The 21,048-nt window shown below is 41.6% G+C and overlaps 1 long non-coding RNA gene across 3 annotated transcripts in view; it reads left to right on the forward strand.

Moving 5' to 3' along the window:
• The window catches only part of LOC129692454 (uncharacterized), a 102,975-nt gene that overhangs the window by 46,420 nt on the left and 35,507 nt on the right, over positions 1-21,048 (forward strand). For all 3 annotated transcript variants that reach the window (XR_008722705.1, XR_008722704.1, XR_008722703.1), the window contains exon 2: positions 16,068-16,160. This is a non-coding gene — a long non-coding RNA (uncharacterized LOC129692454). The remainder of the gene's footprint in view (positions 1-16,067; positions 16,161-21,048) is intronic.

A 21,048-nucleotide genomic window follows, 5' to 3' on the forward strand; every position in this document is an offset into this window, starting at 1 on the left:
AGGTATCTTCAGGGCTGGCTGCAAAGTCCTCCTCTGTGGCCTAACAGACTGCTCCTCCCCTGGGGGGGGGGGTGTCAAACAGCCTGCCCTTGAGATCCTGTTAGAAATAGTCCGTGTTCCCCTTACTTTGGAAAACTACTTGGTTACTGAGCTACCACAGGCCACATCCGAGCAGAAGTTCTAGGTTATATCCATAGATGGTCCTTGGTTGAGTGTCAGTCTCAGAAAAGACCCTGTGCCCAGATATATTCGGTCCTTGTAGAGCTCCTATCCTTTCCATATCATACTAACTTCCCTTCTTTCATATGATTCCCTGCACTCTGCCGAGGGTTTGGTTATGAGTCTTAGTGTCTGCTTTGAAACACTGCTAGATAGAGTCTTTCAGATGCCTTTTGTGATAGACTCCTGTCATAAGTTCAATGCACATCCCATTTGTCTTTCTAAATGAGATTAATCACCTTCGCCTGTGTCCACTTTCTTGATTATCTTCTTTAGGTGTGTAGATTTCATTATGTTTATCATGTCTTATAGGTCTATATAAGCGAGTATATACCAAGTTTGTCTTTCTCCTTCTGGGATACTTCACTCAGAATGATCTTTTCTAGATCCCACCACTTGCCTGCAAATTTCATGATTTCCTCCTTTTTGATTGCTGAGTAGTATTCCATTGTGTAAAAATACCACAATTTCTGTATCCATTCCTCCGTTGATGGACATCTGGGTTGTTTCCAAATTCTGGCTATTACAAATAAAGCTGCTACGAACATGGTTGAACAAATGTCCTTGTTGTGTACTTGAGCAAATTTTGGGTATATACCTAGGAGTGGTATAGCTGGGTCTTGAGGTAGCACTACTCCTAGTTGTCTGAGAAAGCGCCAGATTGACTTCCAGAGTGGTTGAACCAGTTTACATTCCCACCAGCAATGGAGGAGGGTTCCCTTTTCTCCACAACCTCTCCAGCATGTGCTATCACTTGAGTTTTTCATCTTGGCCATTCTGATGGGTATAAGGTGAAATCTCAGGGTCGTTTTGATTTGCATTTCCCTAATGGCTAATGAGGTTGAGCATTTCTTTAAGTGTTTCTCTGCCATTCGATGTTCCTCTTTCGAGAATTCTCTGTTTAGCTCTGTTCCCCATTTTTTAAGTGGATTACTTGGTTTGCTGCTTTTCAGCTTCTTTAGTTCTTTATATATACTGGATATTAGCCCTCTGTCAGATAAAGGGTTGGTGAAGATTCTTTCCCAATCTGTAGGCTGTCTATTTGTTTTGATGACAGTGTCTTTTGCTTTACAGAAGCTTTTCAGTTTCATGAGGTCCCATTTATTGATTGTTGCTCTTAGAGCCTGTGCTGTTGGTGTTCTGTTCAGGAAGTTGTCTCCTGTGCCAATGAGTTCTAGGCTGTTTCCCACTTTTTTTTCCAGCTGATTTAGAGTATCTGGTTTTATGTTGAGGTCCTTGATCCACTTGGACTTTAGTTTTGTGCAGGATGATAAATATGGATCTATTTTCATTTTTTTGCATGTAGACATCCAGTTGGTCCAGCACCATTTGTTGAAGATGCTGTCTTTTTTCCATTGAATGGATTTGGCTTCTTTGTCAAATATTGAGTATTCATAGGTGTGTGGGTTTATTTCTGGGTCTTCTATGTGATTCCATTGATCCTCCTTTCTGTTTCTATGCCAATACCATGCAGTTTTTATTACTGTTGCCCTGTAGTACAGCTTGAGATCGGGAATGGAGATACCTCCAGATGATCTGTTGTTGTACAGGATCGTTTTGGAGATTCTGGGTTTTTTGTTTCTCCATATGAAGCTGAGAATCTTTTTTTCAAGGTCTGTAAAGAATTGAGTTGGTATTTTGATGGGAATTGCATTGAATCTGTAGATTGCTTTTGGCAGGATGGCCATTTTCACAATGTTAATCCTACCAATCCATGAGCACGGGAGATCTTTCCATCTTCTGAGATCTTCTTCAATTTCTTTCTTCAAAGACTTGAAGTTTTTCTCAAACAGGTCTTTCACTTGCTTGGTTAGAGTCACACCAAGGTACTTTATGTTATTAGTGGCTATTGTGAAGGGTGTTGTTTCCCTAATTTCTTTCTCAGCCTTTTTGTCTTTGGTATACAAGAGGGCTTCTGATTTTTTTGAGTTGATTTTGTATCCTGCCACTTTGCTGAAGGTGTTTATCAGCTGAAGAAGTTCTCTGGTTGAATCTTTGGGGTCGCTCATGTATACTATCATATCATCTGCAAATAGTGACACTTTGACCTCTTCCTTTCCGATTTGTATCCCCTTGATCTCCTTTAGTTGTCTTATTGCTCTGGCTAGGACTTCAAGTACAATGTTAAAGAGATATGGAGAGAGTGGACATCCTTGTCTTGTCCCTGATTTCAGTGGGATTGATTTAAGTTTTTCTCCATTGAGTTTGATGTTGGCTATAGGCTTGCTGTATATTGCCTTTACTATCTTTAGGTATGTGCCTTGTATCCCTGATCTCTCCAAGACTTTAAACATAAATGGGTGTTGGACTTTGTCAAATGCTTTTTCAGCATCTAAGGAGATGATCATGTGGTTTTTCTCCTTCATTTTGTTTATGTGGTGGATTACATTGATGGATTTCCGTATGTTGAACCACCCTTGCATTCCTGGGATGAAGCCCACTTGGTCATGGTGGATGATATCTTTGATGTGTTCTTGGATTCGGTTTGCAAGTATTTTATTGAGTATTTTTGCATCAATGTTCATAAGAGAGATAGGTCTGAAGTTCTCTTTTTTTGTTGGATCTTTGTGTGGTTTAGGTATCAAAGTGACTGTGGCTTCATAGAATGAGTTTGGTAGTGTTCCTTCTGTTTCTATTTTATGGAATAGTTTGAGGAGAATTGGTGTTAGTACTTCTTTGAAGGTCTTGTAGAATTCTGCGCTGAAGCCATCTGGTCCAGGGCTTTTTTTGGAGGGGAGACTGTTAATGACTGCTTCAATTTCCTTGGGAGATATAGGACTATTCGGTCTTTCTACCTGATCTTGACTTAATTTTGGTAGATGGAATCTGTCAAGAAAGTTATCCATTTCATTTAGATTTTCAAATTTTGTGCCATATAGGCTTTTGTAGTATGACCTAATAATCGTTTGGATTTCCTCAGTGTCTGTAGTTATGTCCCCATTTTCCTTTCTGATTTTGCTGATTTGTATGGTTTCTCTCTGCTTTTTAGTTAGTTTGGCTAAGGGTTTGTTGATTTTCTCAAAGAACCAGCTTTTTGTTTCATTGATTCTTTGGATAATTTTATTTGTTTCTAATTGATTGATTTCTGCCCTTAGTTTGATTATTTCCAGCCGTCTGCTCCTCTTGGGTGTATCTGCTTCTTTTTTTTCTAGGTTTTTCAGTTGGGCCATTAAGTTGTTTGTATGTGATGTTACGGATTTCTTCTTGTAGGCACTTAGTGCTATAAATTTTCCTCTGAGCACTGCTTTCAATGTGTCCCATAAATTTGGGTATGTTGTGCCTTCATTTTCATTGAATTCTAGAAAGTCTTTAATTTCTTTCTTTATTTCTTCCTTGACCCAGCTGTCATTGAGTAGTAAGTTGTTCAGTTTCCATGTGCGTGTCGGCTTTTTGTTGTTTCTGTTGTTGTTGATGTCCAGCTTTAGTCCATGGTGGTCAGATAGTATACAAGGGATTATTTCAATCCTTTTGTATCTGTTGAGGCTTGCTTTGTGACCAACTATATGGTCTATTTTGGAGAAGGTTCCATGTGGTGCTGAAAAGAAGGTGTACTCTTTTGAGTTTGGGTGAAAAGATCTGTAGACATCTATTAGGTCCATTTGATTTAGGGATTCTGTGAGTGCTTTTATTTCCCTATTTGGTGTCTGTCTGGTTGATCTGTCCCTTGATGAGAGTGGGGTGTTGAAGTCTCCCACTATTAAGGTATTAGGATCAATGTATGATTTAAGCTTTAATATTGTTTCATTTACAAATGTAGGTGCTCTTGTATTTGGGGCATAGATATTCAAAATTGTGATGTCCTCTTGTTGGATTTTTCCTTTGATGAGAATATAGTGGCCCTCCTTATCTTTTTTGATTAACTTGGGTTGAAAGTCTATTTTATTAGATATTAGGATGGCTACTCCAGCTTGTTTTCTGGAACCATTTGCTTGAAAAACATTTTTCCAGCCCTTTACTCTGAGGTAGTGTTTATCTTTGTTGCATAGGTGTGTTTCTTGGATGCAACAGAATGTTGGGTCCTGTTTCCGTAACCATTCTGTTAGCCTGTGTCTTTTTATTGGTGAGTTGAGTCCATTAATATTGATAGATAATATTGACCAATGCATGTTAGTTCCTTTTGTAATGGAGTCGATGATCTTACCTTGTTTCATTGCTTGTTTTCTTTTCATTTTTGTTGGGACATTATCTGTATGCCCTGTTTTCTTGGGTGAATTCGTTTTCGGTGGATTGGAGTTTTCCTTCTAGTATCTTCTGTAGGGTTGGTTTGCTGTATAGATATTGCGTAAATTTAGTTTTGTCATGGAATATTTTGTTTTCTCCATCTATGTTGATTGAAAGCTTTGCAGGGTATAGTAGTCTCGGTTGACATTTGTGATCTCTTAGAGTCTCCATGATGCTTGCCCAGGCCCTTCTGGCTTTCATAGTTTCTGATGAGAAGTCTGGTGTGATTCTGATAGGTCTACCTTCATATGTTACTTGGCCTTTTTCCCTTGCTGCTTTTAATATCTTTTCTTTGTTCTGTAGATTTAGTGTTTTGACTATGATGTGACGTGATGTGTTTCTTTTCTGGTCTAGTCTATTTGGTGTTCTGTAGGCCTCTTGTATATTTATGGACATCTCTTTCTTTAAGTTGGGAAAATTTTCTTCTATGATTTTCTTGAAAATATTTTCTGGACCTTGGAGCCTGGAGTCTTCTTTTTCATCAATTCCTATTATTCTTAGATTTTGTCTTTTCATAGCATCCTTGATTTCTTGGATATTTTGTGATTGGAATTTTTCTGATTTTACTTTTTCTTTGAGAGAAGTATCAATTTCTGCAAGTGTGTCTTCAGCTCCAGAGATTCTCTCTTCCATCTCTTGTATTCTGTTGGTGATGCTTACTTTTGTGGTTCCTGATCTTTTCTCCAAGTTCTCCAGCTCAAGAGTTTTCTCATTTTGTGTTTTCTTTATTGATTCTAATTCTGTTTTCATGCCTTGCACCATTTCTTTTATGTGTTTGAATTTGGATTCCTGTCTCTCTACGATGGACTCTATTTCTTTGTTCATTTCCTTTTTGTATGCCACTAATTTTTTCTCTACTTGTGCCTCTATTTGTTTGGCTATGTTTGCCTGTGTTTCTTTAAGGGTTTTGTCTATTTCTTCTTTCTTTACCTCCAATTGACTGGCCAACTCTTTGAAAGATTTGTTCATTTCCTCCTTATGAGCCTCAAATAATTGAGCAAGCATGGCTTTAAGGTCATTTTCCTGTGCTTCTGATGAATTGGAGTATCCATCGATTTTGGGGTTTGCTGGTGAAGTCATGATGTCCTGATTTATGTTGGAAGTGTTCTTTCGCCTACCCCTGGCCATTGGCTTATCTGAGACCTTCCCTGTTTGTTTTTGGATTCTGCCGATCAGACTGGTACTGTCTCTCTCTCGAGTCTGGAGAATTCTTCAGGAAGTTGAGAGAGGTCCCGTGTCCTTAGCGTATGCTGAGGACTAGCTGTACCTGTGGGAGGAAAGTACGCAGGCGCAAACAGAGGCAAATGCAAGCGTGCGTGCGTGCGTGTGTTTATGTGTGTGTGTGTGTGTGTGTGTAAGTGGGTATGGGCGTGTGTCTCGAGGGACAGAGTGATGGCTAATGTTGAACCCTTGAGTGTGTGGGAGGGGCTCTGCAATGTATATGTCACAGGCGCTAGTGATGATCGCAGCGCGATTTCTGGCATTAACTGCCTTAACTCCTCAATTAGACCCACAGAGCAGGAACTTCAATGTTCCAAATACCCCTCTGTTTCCCAAAGTGGGTATATGGGTGGGAGGGGGTTCGATGCCTGGCTTCTGTTTTAGCAGGACCCAGGATCAGTGGAGCTGCAGATTCTCAAGGGTTCACTCACAGGTAGGTCACTTGGCAGAGAATGGGGTATCTGGGCTCTCTGCTCTCTGGTTTGGCCCTGCTTCTTTGATGTGCTCCGCCAGTTCCGTGCTGCTGTCACTGCCAGGTTATGAGGTCTTGCTGCAGCTGGAGATTTCAGGGTGGTCACGTCAGTGGGAATCGGGGTAACCAGCCTTTCTGTTCTCTGGTTTGGCCCCGGTTAGTCTTAAACTGGAGGGCTGATGTGCCCCGCCAGCTCAGTGCTGCTCCGCCGCCAGGTTAGAAAGTCCCGCTGTAACTGGAGACTGGGTTGCTAGTCCAGATGCTTTCTGGGAAGTCCTGGGGTCTCTTCACTGTGCTCTCCAAGCTTCGGAGGCCCAGCGCTTGGTGTGTCTAGCTTGTATGGCGTTTCTGTCTGGTTTTGGTGAGTATATAGCGTATTCTCTGTCACTGTGGGATTGGGCGGGCCGTACCGTCAGTGATGGCGCTCCTGCGGAGCTAGTATGGCGTCTAGCAGACTCGGGCCCTGGGAGGATGGTACAGCCGCCGCGCGCGAATCTGGGGCTCCGAGACACAGTACTGCTGGCCTTTGCCGATAAAGGGCTTGGGGCTCCGCCTCAGTGGCTGCAGGCCCCAGGCAGTTAGGTCTGCGCTGAGAAAGGCGAGTCCGCTGTGCTGAGGAGGAGGGAGGTCTGGGGGAGGGGAGTGCTGAGAGATCAAAGGATCGTTTCTCACCTTCCCCAAACAAGTCCCTGGGTGACCCCAAGGTTTTCACCTCCTGCGATGTTCCCTGTTGTTTAGAGAGTCTCTCCGTTGTTTCCCTGGCTTCAGAAGTTCTTCTACTCATCAACTCAGAACTTTATCTCTTCCACAGCTCGGAAACTGTGTGTGCTAGTCGCCATCTTGGCTCCCATCCCAAGTGTTTTAAAGCTGATTGGAATTCATGATCCTTTCTCTACTATTCCAAAAGGGTGTTCTGAAATATTTTTGACAGTTATTATCCGTACTGTCCCATTGTCATTATAGAGCACTTATTACCATATATCGCCAAAGTTATTAGTTATCTTTTCTTGCTGCATTGTTTATAATAGTAAAATAAAAGAAAGAGCAAAACCCCATGAAATCAGCTCAGCTGGGGGACTGTACTCCCATCATGCAGGAAGCCCTGAGTCTGATCCCTCGCATCAAGTGAACTGGGCACAGTGGTACAGGCCTGTTATCCTAGCACTCAAGACAGGATGATTAGAAGTTCAAAAACATCCTAAGTAACTTAGTTCCAGGCCAATCCTTGTGTTATATGAGGCCCCATCACAAACCCAAGCTAAAAAACCAAAATAGTGACTATAACCTGGATAGCCACAGGTAATAAATGGCTGGTCAAAGTAAATTGTTCAAGAATGATTAAATGGGCTAATCAAATCACATCCTGGATTTCTCCTTAGAATTAGGAAAGTGTTCTTTATATAGTCTGGATATTAGCCCTCTGTCAGATGTAGGGTTGGTGAAGATCTTTTCCCAGTTTGTAGGCTGTCTTTTTGTTCTATTGACAGTGTCATTTACTTCACAGGAGCTTTTCAGTTTCATGAGGTCCCAATTATTGATTGTTGATCTGAGAGCCTGTGCTGTTGGTGCTCTGTTCAGGGAGCTGTCTCCTGTGCCAATGAGTTAAAGGCTTTTCCCCTGTTTTTCTTCTAACAGATTCAGTGTGTCTGATTTTATGTTGAGATCTTTGATCCACTTGGTTTTATGCATGGTGATAAATATTAATCTATTTGCATTTTTCTACTTACAGACATCCAGTTAGATCAACACCATTTGCTGAAGATGCTCTTTTTGCCATTTTATGGTTTTGGCTTCTTTGTAAAAAAAAAAAAATCAAGTGTTCATAGGTGTGTGAGTTAATTTCTGGATCTTCAGTTTTATTCCATTGATGCATCGGTCTGTTTCTATGCCAGTACCATGCTGTTTTTATTATTGTTGCTCTATAGTACAGCTTGAGATTAGGGATGGAGATACCTCTAGAAGATCTTGTATTGTAGAGGATTGTTTTAGCTATTCTGGGTTTTTGTTTTTCTATTTTTTCTTTCAAGGTCCATAAAGAATTGTGTTGGTATTTTGATGGGAATTGCATTGAGTCTGTAGACTGCTTTTGGTAGGATGGCCATTTTTACTATGTTAATCCTACTGATGCATGACCATGGGAGATCTTTCCATCTTCTAATATCTTCTTCAATTTTTTCTTCAGAGACTTGAAGTTTTTTTTATACAGGTCTTCCACTTGCTTGGTTAGAGACACACCAAGGTACTTTATGTTATTTGTGGCTATGGTGAAGGATGTTCTTTCCCTATTTTTTTCCTCAGCCTATTTACCTTTTGTATACAGGAGGGCTTCAGATTTTTTTTAGTTAATTTTGTATCCAGCCACTTTGCTGAGGAGTTCTCTGGTAAAATTTTTTGGGTCACTCATGTATATTATCATATTTTTTGTGAATAGTGATACTTTGACTTCTTTCTTTCCAAATTGTATTTCTCTGATCTCCTTTAGTTGTCTTATTGCTCTAACTAGGACTTCATGTATAAAGAATTCAAGAAGTTAAACACCAACAAACCAAATAATCCAATTAAAAATGGGGTACAGAACTAAACAGGGATTTCCCAACAGAGGATTATCAAGTGTCAGAGAAATACTTAAATACTCAACATCTTTAGTTATCTGGGAAATGCAAATCAAAACAGCCCTGAATTATATCTTAAATCCATCAGAATGGCTAAGATCAAAAACTCAAGGGATGATGCATGCTAGAGAGGTTGTGGAGAAAGAGGAACCCTCCTCCATTACTGGTGGGAATGTAACCTGTACAACCACTATGGAAATCAATCTGGTGCTTTTTCAGAAAATTAGGAATAGTGCTACCTCAAGATCCAGCTATACCACTCCTGAGTATATATCTGAAAGATGCTCAACCATACAACAAAGACATTTGCTCAACCATGTTCATAGAAGTTTTATTTATAATAGCCAGAATATTGAAACAACCTAGGTGTCCCTCAACTGAAGAATGGATACAGAAGTTGTGGTACATTTACACAATGGAAACCTACTCAGCCATTAAAACAAAGAAAACATGATGGCACTAGAAAAGATTATTCTGAGAGAGGTTAACCCAGAAGCAGAAAGACACATATGTTATATACTCACTTAGAAGTGGATATCAGACATATAATATAGGATAAACATACTAAAACTTTATAGTCTTCAAGAAGCTAAACAAGAAGGAAGATCCTAGGGAAGATGCTTAATCCTCATTCAGAAGGGCAAACAGGATAAACATTGGAAGTAGGAGAAGGCAGGAAACAGGACAGGAGCCTTCTACAGAGGGCCTCAGAAAGACTCTACCCATCAGGATATCAAAGCACATGCTGAGACTCATAGCCAAACTTTGGGCAGAGTGCAGGCAATCTTATGGAAGAAGGGGAAGATAGAAGAACCTGGAGGGAAAGGAACTCTACAAGGAGACTAACAGACAAAACTTCTTAGGCCAGAGGTCCCGCAGAGACTGATGAGTCAACCAAGGATCATGCATGGAGAGGACTTAGACTCTCTGCTCAGATGCAGACCATGGGCAACTCAGTTACCTTGGGAGGGTTCCCTAGTAAGGGGAGAAGTGGCATTCACTGGCATGAACTCGTTTGCCTGCTATTCGATCACCTCCCCATGGTGAGGTAGCCTTACTAGGCCACTGAAAAATCGGATCCAGACAGTCCTGATGATACCTGATAGGCTAGGATCAGATAGTATGGGAGAAGGACCTCCCCTATCAGTGGGCTAGGGGAGGGACATAGGAGGAGAAGAGGGAGGAAGGGTGGGACTGGGAGGAGATGAGGGAGAGGACTACATCCAGAATACAAAGTGAATAAATTGTAGCGAAGAATAATAACAATAATAACAATACTAAAAAGGAAAAAAAGAATTAGGAAAATGGCTGCCCTTCTCTCACTGGGTTCAGTAGCTGTTAGATGAGGCTAACTTAGAGCTGGAAATGACCCTCAGCCACCACAAAGGAAGAGCTAAAAACAGGAAGGTGGAATTCTGAACTGTCTGTACCCTGGATCCACCTACTCAGAGTCAGTTTGCTGCTTCAACTTCTAGTTACTACAATCACCATCATTATCCCCATCCTCATCATCAGTTATAGGATATAATAGTGGATAATTCACTAAGTTTAGTTTTTTTTTTAATCAATAAACACACATGAAAATGGGCAGATACAATTATATGGTAATGTTTTATATGATTTGGGGTTTAATAAATTAAAATAATAGAAAAAGAAAATTGTGGCATATTTGTGTCTCTAATCATTAAGTTCATTTGAACTAAAACAAAAGGGAAAGGACATAGTCAAGATATATATCTCTCACTGAAAACACTTATTTGTGTAGTAGCTACTTTTGTTTTGGAGTGAGGATCCATGCCACATGCTGCTGCTTATAGTTCTCGTAAGATGAATAGAAAACTGATGAATTATGCAATGTCTATCACAAGAGTGTTTTATGTGAAATTGTAGTCACTGGTAAGAACTTCTAAAAGTCTTTAGGAGATTCTTTGCTGAGGAAGTAAGAAGACAGGATAAGAATCTTCTTGTGTAGAGAGAGAAAAAGGAATTTTCTAGATCTTTGGGGAAATAGCTAAACAAGGATGACAAATGCTAAAGGTAGGCAAGAGTTACAGCAGGCTGGGCTGCAAGGAGATTGCTAACTTAATAACGTGTGGACACTGAGTCTAGTAAGGGAAGCAGATTCAGCACCTACACTACAGGCAATGGACAGCAATGACAGTGCTTGAGTGGGGGTAGAAGAGCCTTTTGCTTGCTTGGCCTTTGTTATCACTCTTGAGTTCATCTGCCCTGTTGCTTGCCTGGGGTTTAAGCCAGCTATTTTAGGCATCCCTCGGCTGAAGACCAATGGCTCTCCAGGACTCCTTCGGGCTTTCAGCACAAGCTTGAAACTGCTGTGATAATCAATCTGGTGGACTGATTAATTATAAGGCTATTGGTTTTTCAGTGTGAGACGACCATTGTTTGACTACTCAGACTACATCTTGTGTGGTAGCATAATAAATCCCTTTAAAATTCATATTTACTCTGTCCACTTTGTTTCTCTAATGAACCCTAATACAGATTATAAGGGGGATATGAGGGTTGAGTAAGATAACAAATTATTGTACTGATGAATAGAATACATACTTGAGGTGGCTTGCTTGGGTTTCTCAAAGTGCTGGCAATCTATCTTTTCAAATTACTTCTTTCCTTACATTGAAAAGAAAGTTTCCATTTCATCAAGTTTCCAACACACACACACACACACACACAACCGAGATTCACAGGATACAAAGCTGCCATCCAGCAGGGCTAGGTCAATACCAGCTCCATTCTCTGAGTGTCCCGTTAGTTCTCTAAGGTGGCAGCTATGGCTGTGATAGTGTCTCACACCATGACTAGAATGGCATTCATCTAGCATAAGAACTGGGCAGGGCTAAAGCAATCTAAAGAATAGGGATCATTTGCTCTGTGCTCTGAAAGCTATTTATTGTATTCTAAAATGGAAGGTGTGGTCAAGCTTAGGAAGATTAGTAGCAATAAACTCATCTGTACTGTGAAAGTCGTCTGCATAAAGCTGAGTGTGTGTCTTCTGTAGCTGGGCTTTTGGCTACTTTGTGGGTTTCTTTTTCTACCAGCATTCTCTACCTTAATTCCATCCTTCTAACCACCCAACCCTACGTAGGAGAGAGAGAAGGTTTGAGGGGATACAGGGCATCGATATTAGCAGACTACTTCCCACTTATTAGGGGTGTCGAATTCCTTGGGGCAAGTTTGATCTTTGCCATCATGATGTTCAATTTCTTCCACTCATCTCTTTGTGACAAACAGCAACCAAATGCACCAACAGCATCCAGAAACCACCACCACCACCAGCAGGAGGAGGAGGAGGAAGAGGAGAAGGAGAGCAGCAGCAGCTGCCATCACTCTTCTTGGAGCTCTAGCATTTATATACCCTCAAGAATCCCCAGAATTCCAAATGTTATACACTCTGCAGATGGCAAAATCAAGCTGCTGTCAGAACATGAGGCAAATCATAGTCAGCTTCTGTGGACAATATGAAACAGCCTCATATCCCACACCCAGGGGATAACAAAAACATATTCCCATTATATTTCTGTGTTTTTTTAATATAATTTTTTATTTATTACGATTTATTCACTTTGTATTCCAGCTGTAGCTCCACCCTCATCCCCTTCCAATTCTGCCCTCCCTCCCTCATTTCTTCCCATGCCCCTTCTCCAGTCCACTTCCATCTGACCCTAGCCTATCAGATCTCATCAGGGCTGTCTTTCATAGTCTTCCTCTGTGGCCTAGTAAGGCTGCTCCCCCTTGAAGGGGAGGTGATCAAAGAGCCAGCCACTGAGTTCCTGTCAGAGACAGCCCTTATTCCCCTTACTAGGGAAGCCATTTGGAGACTGAGCTGCCATGGGCTACCTCTGTGCAGAGATTCTAGACTATCTCCCTGAATGGTCCTTAGTTGGAGTATCAGTCTCAGAAAAGAGCCCTGTGCCAAGATTTTTTAGTTCTGTTGTTCTCCTTTTGGAGCTCCAGACCCTTCCAGGTCTTTCTATCTCCCCCTTCTTTCATAAAATTCCCAGCACTCTGCCCAAAGTTTGGCTATGAGTATCAGCATCCACTTTAATACCCTGTTGGGTAGACTCTTTCAGAGGCCCTCTGTGGTAGGGCTTCTGTCTTCTTCCTTGTTTTCACCTTCTTCCTCTGTCTATCCCTTTTGCCTTTCTGAATGAAAATTGAGCATCTTACCCAGGGTCCTCCTAGGCATATATCCAAAAGATTCTCAAGTATACAATAAGGACATTTGCTCAATCATGTTTGTAGCAGCTTTATTTGTAATAGCCAGAATCTGGAAACAACCCAGAAGTCCCTCAATTGAGGAATGGATACAGAAATTGTGGTACATTTACACAATGGAATACTACTCAGCAATTAAAAACAAGGAAATCATAAAAGTTGCAAGGAAATGGTGGGAACTAGAAAAGATCATCCTGTTTGAGCTATCCCAGATGCAGAAATACACACATGGTGTATACTCACTTATAAGTGGATATTAGACATACAATATAAGATAATCATACAAAAATCTGTACATATTTCTGTATTTTTAAAGAAACCAAAATTCTCACTATACTCCTCCTCTAAGATTCAGTTTCTGGATTTTGATTCAGAAATTGATTTAAGATTAACTTGAGGCTCTATGCGGGTCTTGAACCTGTAATATTTTTTCTGTCTATCATCACTAGCAAATATTATAGTATTTCATTCTATAACATCGTTAACCAGCATTGCCATGCTGAAGGCCTAGGTAGGGTCTGTGTAAACCCTAGATATATAAGCCTAAGGCTGTATTAATTCTTGTAGTGCTGATTTTTTCTTCATATCTGCACATAGAAAAGACATTCTGGTTAACCTGAACTAGAACAATACAACATTTTCTCATCTTTCTAGACCTTCTGTTCAAGGGCACACAGCTATTCACTGCGTTTTATATATGACAGGTCATCTGTTCGTGTCTTTTTCTTTTGGAGTGGGGTCTTTCTCTGCAGGCCGGGCCCTGAGTTTTTGATCATCATGTGTCAACTCCCTAGTGAGAGGTTACAGGGCAGGGCCGTGTGCAAAGCTGAGGAATTTAGGCAGACTTCTGAAGATAGTACCTCAGCCCCCGGATCTGTCTTTTCATGGAGCAAACAACATCTATATAAACTTCTTATTTTTAAGTTGAACCTAACTTTAATAACCTAATTTCCTTATGGTTCTTGTTGATTGATAGGTGATCCTGAGGAGAGCTGTTAGGAAAGAAAATACACGGGGGCCTTTTGTAGGGTAGCAAACAATACTGATGGCAGATTCAGGTCTGTGGATTCACTTTGGAGATTCTGGGCGTATCATAAGAACAGGATTAAAAAAGAAATGAGATGAAAATTACTACAAAGTGTCCAGAGAGGCCAGCTCCAGTCCACTGGATACCCCATTCTGTGGATCTGAGCCGGTGTAGGGACTGTCTCTCAGTGTTCGTGTATATCGCTCAAAACTCCTTCTGCCAGCGTGCTGGCAGAAGCCCCATTAGGAAACAGTACTGAACTAAGCATCAGCTAGAGTGCAGAGGAGAGCTGAGGACGTGGCCCGTGGGCTGATGGGAGTACTACCAGTGATATCAGGACAGCACCAAGGGCAGGAAAGGACAAATGGGAAAATGTAATAAAGCTGGATCTTTGCGAGACAGTTTCTGGAGAAAGCACAGGTTGTAAGGAAGTCAGAAGGCCCTGCATTGTGATGCCTGCCAGTGTTTCAGATCTGGCTAATATATTGATATATCCCTATACTAAAATAGCCAAAATCCCACATTGAAGCTGTAGTAGTTTCTAAGGTGTACAGGTTGACACAGTTTGGATTCTGAGAAATGTATCCTGTTTATTAAAAGAGTCACAAATCCATGCCACTCGTTTCTAGTACTATTTATTATTGTTGTTGTTGTTACTTGAGGGGACTGTATTATAAACTTGGGTTCCACCTCAGCCTGCAATTTCCATTCATTTATGGCCATGTCGTAGTTCCCAGGTGAGCAACGGTGGTTGGGTAATGGCTTAGACATGTGTTTTCTCCATGGGTAACCAGAACATGTCTGAGTCACTGTTTTGGAGTGGTCCAGGATGGGGAGTCCATTGCGTGGATAGTGAGCCAGGCCTGACAGCTGACTCTTCACGGATGTTATTGTCTCTTTCCATGGCTCCCAGTGGTAAAGTCAGCAAGGCCATGGAGGGACAGCTAGGAGTGGAATGAATGTTGTCAGTGGAACACACACAAATGAAAATCTGTGGGCTCACCGCACAGGAGCAGTGTATGAGTGTAAAGACTAGGACTCGGTTCACTGTCAACTCGGCTAGCAATTAGAAGGTGTTTTCATCATTAGAAACCGCCTACTGTCACGATCCTGATCCAGTAATGACTCCTTCCCTGTGAAGCTGGGTATGTCAGAGTCCGAAAACATCCCTAGCATAGATCATGCCTCTTCTAGCCTCTGACAGCCACTGTCTCAAACTCAGTTAGCCATCAGGCACAAGGAAAGCCTACATCATCAAAGCACATCCACACGTGCTTAATGGATAAAACCTGATGTAGGGAGCGGTTGCCTCAGTTTAATCTCTGCGGTTCAGTGTTCATTAGTAGATCTCACAGCTACTAAAATAAATAGCACAAAGGAAGTTTCTTTCGAGCTGTGTTAAGCAGATATGCTTTATTTTTTAAAATACTGAATGAATTTTATCCCAGAGGTATACAAATAGAATTTGGGAAGCAGAGCAAATGAAACAGACAACCAGAGGATAGAAAGAACATCTACTCAGAACTGCTCTCATTGGCTGGACATGGGACCCTTTCTCTTGAGAAGCATTTTTCCTAACCTTAGAATCAGAACATATTACAGAACCAGACTCCAGGGACTCTCAGTGCTGACTAAGATCCTTGTGCGATGGGTGCTTCATTGTCATTAGAGAATAAATGTGTGAAGTCACCTTTACTAATCCGTTTAGCAGCTGTCTAGACAGTGTTGTCTCCACCGTGTCTGTTTCCTGCTGAGGGTTAGTAAGGGTATGATTAATAAAATTATACCAAATAGGGTTTATTTGTAGTTTCCTGATGCTTTGTACCACCAATAGGCCCTAATATGAAGATTCGAATAGAACTCTAGTCTGGGAAACAGTTTTCGTATGTATTTGTGTCTTCATGTGTGTGTATGTATGTGTGTATGGAAATGTGATGTGTTTGCACATGTGCATGTGTGTTCTGGTGCATATGTATGCACAAGAATGCAGAGGCCAGAAGTAATACCAGGTGTCCTTTTCAATTGCTGTTTACCTATTTTTTTTTTTTTTTTGAGACAGTGTCTCTCGCTGAATCCATCTCGACTGACTGGCCAGCAATCTTAGGAGATTTCACCTTTAGAAATTATTAACCTCCCTGGTGCCAACATGCTGGTATGTAACATGGCTTTTATTTATGTCTGTTAAGCATTTTTAAGCTTTCTTTTAATTAAAATAGATTTTCTTTTCATGTAATATATCCTCATTACAGTTTCCTACCTTCCACTGCCCCCAGTTCCTCTCCAGGTCCCCTCCCATCTGAACCAGTCTCAGAAAAGATCCCTGGGCCCAGATTTTTTGGTTCTGTTGTTCTCCTTGTGGAGCTCCAGACCCTTCCAGGTCTTTCTATCTCCCCCTAATTTCATAAGATTCCCTGCACTCTGCCCAAAGTTTGGCTGTGAGTCTCAGCATCTGCTTTAATACCCTGCTGGGTAGAGTCTTTCAGAGGCCCTCTGTGGTGGGCTCCTGCCTTGTTCTTTAGTGTCACCTTCTTCCGATGACTATCCCATTTGCCTTTCTGAATGAAGATTGAGCATCTTACCTAGGGTCCTCCTTCTTGCTTAGTTTCTTTAGGTGTACAGATTTTAGTATGTTTATCCTATACTATATGTCTAATATCCACTTACAAGTGAGCATATACCATGTGTGTCTTCTGCTTCTGGGATACCTCACTCAAGATAATCTTTCCTAGTTCCCACCATTTTCCTGCAAATTTCATGATTTCCTTGTTTTTAATTGCTGAGTAGTATTCCATTGTATAACTGTACCACAATTTCTGTATCCATTCTTCAATTGAGGGACATCTGGGTTGTTTCCAGATTCTGGCTATTATGAATAAAGCTGCTAATAACATGGCTGAGCAAATGTCCTTGTTGTGTACTTGAGCATCTTTTGGATATACACCTAGGAGTGGTATAGCTGGATCTTGAGGTAGCGCTATTCTTAATTGTCTGAGAAAGCACCAAATTGATTTCCAAAGTGGTTGTACAAGTTTACATTCTCACCAGAAAAAGAGGAGGGTTCCCCTTTCTCCACATCCTCTTCAGCATGTGTTGTCACTTGAATATTTGATCTTATTCATTCTGATTGGTATAAGGTGAAATCTCAGGGTTGTTTTGATTTGCATTTCCCTGATGAGTAATGATGTTGAGCATTTCTTTAAGCGTTTCTCTGTTATTCGATATTCTTCTATTGAGAATTCTCTGTTTAGCTCTGTACCACATTTTAAAATCAGATTAATTCATTTGTTGCTGTTCAGCTTCCTGAGTTCTTTGCATATTCTGGATGTTAGCCCTCTGTCAGATAAAGGTTTGGTGCCTATATAGGATATAGAGTCTGTACTGCTGGTGTTCTGGTCAGGAAGTTGTCTCCTATGCCAATGAGTTCTAGGCTCTTCCCCACTTTTTCTTCTAACCGATTGAGTGTGTCTGCTTTTATGTTGAAGTCTTTGATCCACTTGGACTTTAGTTTTGTGCAGGGTGATAAGTATGGATCTATGTGCATTTTTCTACATGTAGATATCCATTTCTTTTATTGTGTCTTGTATGTCTGGGATTCTCTTTTTTATCTCTTATATTTTGTTGGTGAGACTTGCCTCTGAGGTTCTTGTTCAAGTTCCAAAAAAATTTCACTCAGTTTGAGTTTTCTTTGTTGATTTTCTTTTCATTTCCAGCTTTTGAAGTGTTTTATTCATTTCCTTCCACTGTTTGTGTTTTTGTAGATTTCTTTAAAAAATTTATTCATTTCTTATTTAAGGAGCTCCAGCATATTCATAAAGCCTGTCTTAAGGTCTTTGTCTTGTGCTTCAGATATGCTGCAATACTCAGGGACTACTGTGGTGGTGTTGCTAGGCTCTAACAGAGACATATTGTCCTGGTTGTTATTGTGTTTTCACACTGCAGTTTAGATATCTGGGTTTGGAAAGACTGTAATTCTTAGGTACTGATATCTGGTCTTTCTTTGTTGGGAGGGTGTTTTGTTTCTTGGTTTCTGTTGTCATATGTGGTTCTTCGGAGAGTATGGTAACTGCCTGGTAGGGAATTCTTCTGGAATCCTGATAGATAGATAGATAGATAGATAGATAGATAGATAGATAGATAGATAGATAGGCAGGCTACGGGGGCCGGGAGTTCTGGGTAAAATGTGGTTTTAGGTGTTGGGAGCTAACACTTAACACTTAGCAATGTGGATGGGCTAAAAAGTTGGGTTTGAGGGGTCCACAGGAGGAAGGAAAGCAAGATATTCCACCAGGATCTACGTAATACCCTAGGAAGGAGGCAGAGAGTGAGGAGAGGCCACAACAGATAGTCTGCTACAGAACTGGGGCTGAGACTAGAGGCTTAGATATGCGGGAGGGAAGAGAAAGGGAACATCAGAAGCTGGCCTGCCTGACAGGTTTGTGCCCCTAGGGAGTACTGTTGGAGCTGGGGGCTGTGCTAACAGGATGAATGGGTAGGAATGTTGGAGAAGATACACCTAAACTGCTGAAGGAGGTAAATTATGCTGCATGAGATCTGCTACAGAGATGGGGTGAGTCCTGGTGATTAGATTTGGAGGAAAGGAGGAGAGGTGAGACTCTGCAGTCAGGCTACCTGTTTCCCTGGTCTGCTAGGCCAGCATGTTTCCAGGGTATGCCTGAGGGAGTTGGGGGATGGGATAGAGTAATGAGTGGGGCAAAGGAAGGTGGGAGGAGAAGGTCTAGGTGATCCTTTGGAGATGGAGGTCAGAGAGGAAGGGAGACCAGTGCAGGTGTTCTGCTGCAGACCTGGAGATGAGACAGGTCTACCTCCTTGCCTGGCTGGAGTCAGTCCTCTCCTTTTTCAAAACAACAGCAACCAACAACAACAACAATCCAGTAGTTCAGTAAGTTCACCTAAATTTTTGTGACTATTTTGCTTGCTCAGGTCTGTATCTTTTGGGTTGATTTTGCCTTGTTTTTGGTGATGGGGATTCTATGGCGTAGGTTGGCCAGGAACTCGTTATATAACCCTGAAAGCCTCACATTCACAGATATCCTCCTGCCTCAGCTTGTAAAGTACTGAGATTATAGGTATAAGTCACCGCTCACGGTCTAGTTCTACCTTTTGATGATAATAAATTTCACAATTCCATTACTATTGATATGAAGCAGGGCTTTCCCTCCTTTGCACTAAGCCCAATTGGACAACCTTTCAGAAGGATGTAGACCCTCATAGGTACATTCACCTAGTTCAGTGTTGTGAGGATGATGAGCACCAGTGAACCAGGAGTTGTCTTGGAGTGAGACAAGAAATTCCTATATTTTCTGGCCATTCATGGTAAAACTCAGTGTCTTTGTAAGATAGGTTAGCTTGTTTCATTTTCCCCATCCCTTCCCATATGCTCAGAAGTTCCCTAGTTCTTGGCAAACCATCAAAGGCAGCCACTCTTTTGTAGTGTATACATTTATGATATCACCCTAGATTCTTTCTCTTCTGTGATCCTATTTGGAAGCTGCCCCCTCTGTTACTGTTAAATTCCCCAAAGTTCAGGTTTAGATGTTCGGAATGGGATTTGTTGATTGCCCTACAGAGGACACACAACTCCCTTTCCTCCAAGGAACTGATTGAGCTGCTGCAATGCATCCAGGGCCTCATTAAGGTCCCTACAGATTCAGCTGACATACAAATGTCATGTGGATAAATCTGAGAGATAAGTATTTGCTTTTCTAGTTTATAACATATGAGAAATGGTGAAAGAGCCTTGTGAGAAATGGGGGCAACAATCATAGCAACGCCTCACAATTGGCTTAGTGTGTAAATAAGTTCATATGAAAGGTGCTGTAAACAGGGACCAGCACAAAGTTAATGCCCAACAATTCCTAGGAAAACTGGACCGTCACTCTCATCTTAGGTTGTACGTTGTCACTACTAATGAGGCTCTTTAGACTGTGGCGAAAATGCAATCATTCAGAATCAGCGAAGCGAATATCTGCCCAGGGAAACCTAACCTGGGACTAAGGGAGACTTTCCCTAAGCAGTTAAACCATAAGACTGAACTGTGCACTTCCCTGTCCTTGCCGAGTTCAGAGCTGCGTCTAAATCCACAGAACTTCAGGTTCAGCCTTGTGTGGGAGAGGCTTCCACCACCAGAGGGAGGTGAAGGCAGTCACTGGAAACTCATCTCGAAGTAGATTAAGCTATTGAAACCTAATTAATTGTTCATGAGACTAGACAGTAGAATACCATAGGCCTGACCCTCGGGATTAACTCAGCCCAGTGGGTTTTGAAAGGTCATCGATGTACTATACCCCCAAACTGCCACTGAGTGGAATGGTTTGATTAACCCCTGAAAAAGAGTCAGGAGTACAAAGGATAGGGCCAAGGGCTTTGGCAACCTATGACTTACCTAGCAAATCCATGCCACCTAGAACTATGTGTTTAAAGAATCTAACATCTGCGGAGAAGAGAAATCAGCCTTAATGTAGGTTTTAGAAGTTGGACTAGAAAGGGCTTAGAACCCAACATGTGAGAGAGAAGGAAGGGACGGCTCTGCCAGCCCTTGCAGTGCAGGCTATGGGTCTGGCTGGCTGCGTTACCACGTATTTCCCTAGCACATGGAAGCTCTGGGCTGGTGATGCTCAGAGAACCAGTGATATATCCCTAGTCAGCTCAGGCTATGTCTTCCTTTCTAGACGGAGGATAAGGATACGTCCAGGTAAAGATGGTGGGTGTGAGATAGTTTGTCCCAGCAGCTCCACTTCCGAGCATTAAAGCCAATTCTTGAGCCTTTATGGGGTGACCTTGGTGGTTGGTTCTAACAACACTCCAACATTTACATATGAAATCACTCTTGGACTGGAGAGGCAGCTCAGGAGTCCCCTTGCAGCCCTGCTAGGATACCCATTTCTAGGGGTTCAACTGCCTGCAGCTCTAGTGCCAATGGATTTGAATGCCCTCCTGTGGCCTCTTTAGGTATCTGCACCACATGATTCTCTTTCTCTCTCTCTCTCTCTCTCTCTCTCTCTCTCTCTCTCTCTCTCTCT

The sequence above is a fragment of the Psammomys obesus genome, unplaced genomic scaffold (genome assembly GCF_907164565.1).
Source record: "Psammomys obesus unplaced genomic scaffold, mPsaObe1.curated_primary_1811, whole genome shotgun sequence".
NCBI classification, from domain to species: Eukaryota; Metazoa; Chordata; class Mammalia; order Rodentia; family Muridae; genus Psammomys; species Psammomys obesus.